General features: G+C 34.3%; 1 long non-coding RNA gene across 1 annotated transcript in view; it reads right to left on the bottom strand.

Annotated features, from left to right (window-relative positions):
• LOC147064232 (uncharacterized) overlaps positions 1 to 8,231 on the bottom strand; it is a 391,070-nt gene that overhangs the window by 154,723 nt on the left and 228,116 nt on the right. The window lies entirely within an intron of this gene.

Genomic DNA, 8,231 nt, shown 5'->3' with positions numbered 1-8,231 from the left:
TCTGTTCGATAGACAAGAATTAAAAGAAACTGTTGATAGACTCAGTAACAGATTGAGAAAAGGATGGAATTATTATTAGCACAATTTGTAAATTTTGTTTTGTGTTTTTATATTAATATAATATTTAGGTATTACTTACCTATAAACAGTTGATTTTTATACTTTTTTTAAATAAATAATTATGCTGCTGCGACCACAATGTTATTTTTTCCAAATATTCCACACGTTTCTCCAATACTGACATCTATGGAGTATTTTAGTATTTTCTAATCAAAGAAGTCGCTGTTTTATTGCCAGTGTAACATTACTTAAAAATTGTTATGATACTGTATCCTAGATGTCATTAGAAACTAATAAAATTAAATTATGACGTGTTATAATACCTATCTAGTTAATTTATTATTCAAAAAATAGTTATAATATGAAACGCACAACGCCAATAACAAAATATTTATGTCATGCTATTGGTTCGCGACGTAGTTGAATAAAATTAATATTATTTATTATAATCAGCATGAATTTCAAATAATATCAACATAGCAACTATTTCAATCAAACATTGAGAGTCCTGGACATTGGAAACTTTAAAAAATAGGTAAATACATTAAATTATTATTTTGAACACAATTTATAACCATAGATAATATACTTGTTATAATTGACAACAACAAGTGGGTACAACATTCAGAAGTAAAACTGATTTCAATATTGCCATTTCCGGAAAATTCGTGATTATTTATTCAAACATTGCTATAATTTTTATTATCTGTCATAATTATTTTCACAATTCGAAATCTGTGTGTTCTTCTTTTGTTGTGGCGCTACAACCAGATAGACATCTCCATTCTAATTATTGGTCTTCCGCTCTCCTTTTCCAGTGCTATTCATTAACTCAAACTAGCAAAGTCCCCCATGCCATTGTATGTAGATAGGTTATATTGAAATAAAAATAGTACACTATTATGTAGATCTCAAATGTTACGTTTGTAAAACAAACAAAAAGAAATACTTACTTAGGTATAAGATACTTTTATCGAAATCTAAATATTTATTATTATTTATGATTTTGTCACCATACCATAACCCATAACCAATCTTTACATAGAGTTGCTAGGTATGCAAAAAATATGTTGTAAAAACCTTTTTATATCAAGATGGATCTAAAATGTATGAAATTGAAGCAATAAGTTACCTCTGATCCACTGATTAAGTCAGCTTCACGTGACTTCGGGAGAAGTTCAAACTACTGCTATGACATTTATTTGCCAATTTACTTCTTTCTTCCATATCAGCCCCTTAGTCGGATCATATGGACACCACACGGCGCCTCCAAGAATCCCAGTCCCTCGCCAGTCTTCTTGCTTCGTTCCAGGTCAAACCAGCATCCCGTAGCTCCGTCGTATACACTCTATAGCTGCCAGATAGTTGCTAATTTACAGTGTGTATAAAAAGACAATCCGTCACGATGTGTCGATAAGTAGGCAATTATTTAGTTTTAAAATACTTACTGTAAAAAAACTGGCAGCCATAGCGTGAGCAGGAAAATTGGAATGACAACATATTATTCAATAATTCAATATATATAAAGTCAATAATTGTAGAGTTTACCAACTTAACCGTGTTTCATGCGTTTTCTAAATGTCATAACAGAAATTTTCCTTCTATGACGTATACCTACTTCAAATTCTTTGCTATGCACATACCTATGTTAAATAGGTATTTAAAATACATTTGTCGTTTTATTAGAAGCATTGTGGTTGTTATTTATCGCTTTATCGTACGCGCAATATTGCACGTTTGACGAAATAATAAATAAACGAAATGATGATTATGTCAAAAATATTGTGACATCGCAGCACGACGACAACGCTGTGGGGTATAAGCGGAAGCACGCACAAGGCGTTTCCGCTAGAGCTACTTGACTACAATGGCAGGAATGGTGGCACGTATAATGCCTACGTCTCTATGGCAATGTTCAAATTTATAATCAACCATCCACATATTTCAATTTTTACTATTCATCACGACTATAATATAGTAGCGCACATTAATACAGCTATTCAATTAAAGTCTCCGTCAAGCGGGGGTCCCATATAAACGAAGCGCGTAAGTAATTCGAATTTCCCTATTAAATAAAACCTTCTCATACCCAATACAGAGTTTTATTTTTATAAACTTGGCTCGTATGGCAGTACTTAGAGTTGGGTTTCGGGAATTCTCAAGAAATTTTCAAGATTTTCCATCCTGAATCTCGAGAATCTTTTCTCGGGATTCGGGATTTCTTTACTATCAAATATTAATTGAAAAAATGATTTTCTATATGAAATAAGTGGACAGAAAACCCCAAACGTTCAAAGACTGATGGGGGGGGGGGGCATTTAACACAACAGTCAACGTCGACTCAAAATGAGCGCAATTTTTGCAACATAAGGGAATTTTGTGTCTCAAAAGCGTACGCGATTGTCAGACGCAGCTGTTGAGTCTGTTTTTTGAAATTCTATTTTAATAAGTAATGTTTTGAATTATTTTTGTTTTCCTACTTCTATTTTGTTTGTCTTCTTACATACTTACTTAAATTTAAAAAAAAAAAAACATATTTTTTTGGAATTTGTCTGTTTTTACACTGATTTTAGGATTTATACAGTTTTTTTTTAAATTTCCTGATATCGAGAATTCTTTTCTGGAAATCCCGAATTTCGAGATTGAGATTTTCTCGGGAAATACCCAACTCTAGCAGTACTGCATTAGCAAAAAAGACTATTTATTTTATATTTTGTATTAAATTAACTAGCTATATTTTATAATGAATTGACATTCTTAATCAATTGGAAAGGACCGATAATAAGTCCAAAACCAGAAAACTAATAATACCTCGGTCATATTATGAAAGGACAAAAGTACAGCATTCACCAACTTGTCATCCAAGGAAAGATCAATGGTAGAACTGTAGCAGAGGACGACGCCGTTTTTCGTGGCTTGAAAACAGCGACGTCCCATAAGGGTAGACAGGTCATGCGTTGCATAGGAGCAGTACATTATAAATGGTGGAGATTTTTGTTTTGTTTTGCGGTGTTCCTACGTGTCCGTGACTGTCTCAAGGTAAAAAATCCAATGATTTTAAAGAAAACCTTCTAGTGATTAGGTCAACTACAAGATAAGCAGCCTAACTATCCTTTATAACTGTATGCGGTTCTCGTGATGCAGTGCGTAAGGCGTTGGCCTTTCATCCTGGGGCTCCGGTTGCGATCCCGGTGAGGGTCACAATATAATAATATATATTGTGATTTTTCTTAAAGCCTGGGTGTTTGTGATTGTTTCACTTATATTACTAAATACACTAATGTTTCACTACACTACTGTCATTGGGCCTCTTGACCTATTGCAGTGTTATAAATAATATATTATAGGTATGTATATAATATATATTTTTTTAATTTTAAATAATTATTGTATTCAGTGTAAAATAACAATAATTATTAATATAACGAGTGGTAGCTATTGCTTGAGTAAGTAAATCGGAAATGCCAACTTAACGATGGTCACCTGTGCTATCAACTTAACCATGCTACATTTGTGCGGGAAATGCGTTCGAATGTCATAATACAAAATATAGTGAATGTCATAATAAAAGTAATAAAACTATCCTCTGAAATATGTTTGGACCGCCTTCCTAGTCCTGCGAGCGATACAAAAGTAGATTATAATACGAAATAGGTGATGGTAAAATGTATTACAATTTTATTGTAATGCACCTACCCATAAAATATTGTTGATTTCAGCTGCGCACCGAGATGTTAAAGGAGTCCAATTATTTATTCATCAATATTATTTTGTCTATGCCTGACTCAGGAAGTGACGCGTACAAACTTGATACTAAGATGGAGACACTTCCGCCTCTAGATTATGATAACATGACATCTTCCTGTGCACAAAATAGTAACCACAAATACTGACATACTCAATGCTTGATACGATATTATTATATTATTATGTAGGCATAGTTGGTACTACAAAAATAGTACAAAACTATACAAATTAGTAAGATTACTTCACATCTACAGCGTGATTTGCAGTACGTAACTACCACGATTTTTTTTAAATTTATTTATTTATAAATAAAATAATAGTATGGCCAAGACCGCGCCAAAGATGTTTGCCGCCTGAGTGCCTACCCAAAATTGCCACCACCCGTCCCAAATATATATATATATATATATTAACGGAAAAATAAAAAAAATCAAAAGTTGTTAACGCAGGTACCTACCTAATTAAATAATTAAATCAGGCTATTCATGCACATTAAACATAGTCAATCATACGCTTTTCAAGACTATAAAATTGCAGATAGTGTTGGTTAGTTACTTGTCAAAATAGATGATAAATCAGAAAAGATTCGTCGATCTATTAAATATATAAAATTGTCATTAAATCGTATATATTTAACAGATAGAAGCTCAGTTTTTATGTATTATGGTTTGGTTTAGACTGGGATTAATGAATTATAAAAAAATTAACCAACACCATCTAGATCATGGGTGGCCAACCTTTTCAGCAGCCGGGCCAGATTCTAAAAATGAGATTTCCTACCGGGCCGCACAACTGATTTTTTTTATTACTTATACAAAACAAAAAAGAAATATATATTAAGTAGGTAGGTATATTATATTTATTAATAAAATAAAACAAAAATGAGAATCAAACATATTTATTAGATTAGACTTTTTTTAAATAATAAAAAATAAACAAAATAATATAAAAATAGTAAATTTCAGTGCGAAGTTTGTGGCAGAACTAAGTGCATTAATATCAATGAGTGAGGTTGTTCCTACACGCAAACAGTTTTCCAAATGCACATCAGTGATTCGTGTTCTCACTCGGGATTTGATATGCTTCATCCGACTAAAAAGCTGTTCACACGTGTAAGTGTATCCAAATAGCTAAGTCATCATTAGAGCATGTTTGTAAAATACAGGATATTTATCCTTGCCCAAATATGTTTTGTAATACACCTCCAAACCAACCTGACGGAATTTCTCCTTTAACTGTTCATCACAACATATTTCACAATATTCCATTTGTAAATTTCCCGGTAATAAATTCACGTCTACGGAGAATGGTGTTGCAAATGCAGCAAAAAGCACACGGTGCTTTTAAAAATCTTGAGCCAATATCGAATCTCAATTTGCGAAATTACCACAACTAGCGGCAGCATTTGATATTATTTTTATTTTCTCACTGCTCCACGGGCCACAAGTTGACACCCAGTAGGCCGCGGGTTGGCCACCCATGATCTAGATTCAACGAAAACTATAATTAATGAAGACGAAGAAGAATAGGGTTTAATTGAATTTTAAAAACTAACCAGCACAACTGTAAATCGTATTCCAAGTTCAATGAAAACAAATAAGTATGACTGACGAAATTGAGTGTACACTATTTAAGTCAAATATTCACATCCTACCTTCACCCCTCGGCCCTCGCCACTGCCGCATTAAATCTGTCACTGGTTTAAAGGTTGTAATATTTGTATTCGTTCCTTCATTATGCCATCGTTTATTAAGTGCCGCCCCTGAGCAACGCATTACCTGCCTACCCCCAGTGGAAGTCGCTACCTGTTCAGGTCAGTGGACTCAAACATGCTACATAACATCGGACATTCGGACAGAAACTTTGAAGTAGATATGTTACTGTTCCCAGTTTGAATTTAAATTCAATAGGACCACTGAAAATAAAAATTATCAATATTTACATTTTATACCTATTTATTACCCATCGTACTAATAATATTTACATAGTAACTGTGTCATCCTACTCACGAGTAACGGAGTAAATATGTTTCAGCATGCCATAATGTATGTAATAGTGATAAGCTGATAAATATGGGTGATACTTGATAAAGATAATAGTAAATAGTACCACAAAATATACGTATGATCAAACTCATAATAAAGCTATTCATATTATCATTGGCGTAGATATAAATATTTGGCCCAGTGACGTCCCTAGGCAAAGTACTACCCTTCAGCAGACTTATCAATAATGTCATCCCTCTTCATTTATAATCTCAAATTGAATGCAAATTTGTTGGGTACCTACCGACCAATTTTACTAGTCATCGTCTACTACGGATTAGAGCATTTCCACTTTGATCTGGGTTACATGTATATTGTACTATTACATTTCACCGTCGCACATTTCACCGTGAGATTTCTTATCGGAAAGAGATGACCGTATGCTATACGGTCATCTCTATTTTCATAGCTGATTTCGGAAAAATTCATGAATTCAAGAATGAAAACCTAACCTAACCTAACAAATAATCCAGTATATCGACTATTTTTTTTTGCCGCTGGCTTTCTTTAAACCGATAAGAACCGTGTTTTATTTAGATATGAATTGTATCTCAGTACTATACGACCCAAAGCGGTTGGACGGTCTTTAATATACTTACGACCATGTATTTCCGATACAACATTTCACGGTGAAGTGTGATACGGCGAACTGCATGCATGCAAAATTCCGGACACGGTAGATCTGAGTCCCTGGAAGGTTTGCAGGCCCTTGCCTATTACAATAAAAATAGTATAATATAAGTAATACGATAGGTTACCAGGATTTTGAATGTTTCCATTGTGTTATAAACTATGATTACGACACTTTTTAGCGAATCGACTTCATCATCTGCTTCAAGCATAACCGCCACTGCTCGCAGAAGTTATACTAATCGTATTCGTTCCTTCGTTTTGCCGCCATTTATAATGTGACGCCCTTAAGCAACGCATGACCTGCCTAACCCCACGGGACGTTATTGATTAGGCCTCTCTGCAAAAATCATGCGAGGCCGTTTCTAAAAAATCGGCCCATCATCAAAATCAGTTTTTTTTTACGTAAACGTCTATAAATATTGAGTATCGACTATTTTAGCATTTATTTTATTGAAAGATAAAACCTAGTCCACAGCTACTCACACAAGAAATGGGTTAAAGGAGGTCCATTTTGAAAAAATAATCCATACTATTAGACTAGACCAGTGGTCGGCAAACTCATTAGTCAATAGAGCCAAATATCAACAGTACAACGATTGAGATTTCTTTGGAAGTCAGGTTTGTATGTTGTTGTTTTTAATTTTAAGCATGATTCCAGGTTCTCATCAATAATAAATCGACTTCTCAATTTACTCTTGATGTCCTTTCTTAGAAATCTCTTTACTAACCACAAAACTTGCAATATTAACATTGTGAAAGTTTGTATTCAGTATCTAATTAAATACAGAACTTTATTTTTCTTGATTCTTCTTCTCAACTGCTTTCTTCATTGCATCGCCGACAGGACATTTTGTGTCAAATGACGCATGTTTAGTTTTAAGTTAAGTTATTAAGTGTATATCTTAATTTGAATGCGCCAATTTTTCCCGACAAATAATACAGGTCGGTAAGCTATTTAAATTTTGATTAAACGCGAAAGTCTCGGTCCTATCAACTTTAAATTCACGGTTTTCGTCTTCTTTGTAGCCATGTCAAATAATATGGCAGACGGCATTTGTGGCAGAACCGCACTCAAGGGGCCAAAGAGCCACATGTGGCTCGCGAGCCGCGGTTTGCCGACCACTGGACTAGACTAAAGTGCTGAGTCTCTTGGTATGGGGGATGTACCTGGAAACGTGAGGTATTCCGCGGGCGGGGTAAATGTGGAAATCAGTGGCACCTGCTAGATTATGTTAACCGCCTCCCCGTTCAGGTGCCTTAAAAATAAAAATATAACATTGTGGATATTTTTTGAAAATGAACCCCCCGATCCCAAACATTTTTTCCGTTAACTACGCCACTGTACGTTATACACATTGTAGAACAAGCATTATCATTGTAATCTAAATATATATTATAGTAGGTTTTTATCGGGAGAAATTGTAATATCTGAACAATCCTACATTATCAGTGGTCGTTTTTCATGAAGCAACTGAGTCGATCGCTTCATCTGAAAGTAGGTACCATAACGCAGTGACGTCCCTAGGCAAAGTGCCGCCCTTACGCAGACTTTCATTGTAATCTCAAATTTTATGCAAGCAATATTTTACTATCTTAAACTGACAATTGCAACAAAAATCTTGAAAAAATGACATAGGTACATTCATCATCAACTGAGGATTACAGGATTTGAAACATGCTCTCAAACAGGTACGTAAAGGTCTGACGTACTTACAACTGTGCAAGCCCCCTCGTGTTTTCTTTAAA

This window comes from Rhyacophila brunnea, unplaced genomic scaffold, assembly GCF_057557595.1.
Source record: "Rhyacophila brunnea isolate RB1 unplaced genomic scaffold, BYU_Rbru_1.0 scaffold_8, whole genome shotgun sequence".
Classification (NCBI taxonomy): Eukaryota; Metazoa; Arthropoda; class Insecta; order Trichoptera; family Rhyacophilidae; genus Rhyacophila; species Rhyacophila brunnea.
This window is presented reverse-complemented; position numbering and strand designations above follow the sequence as displayed.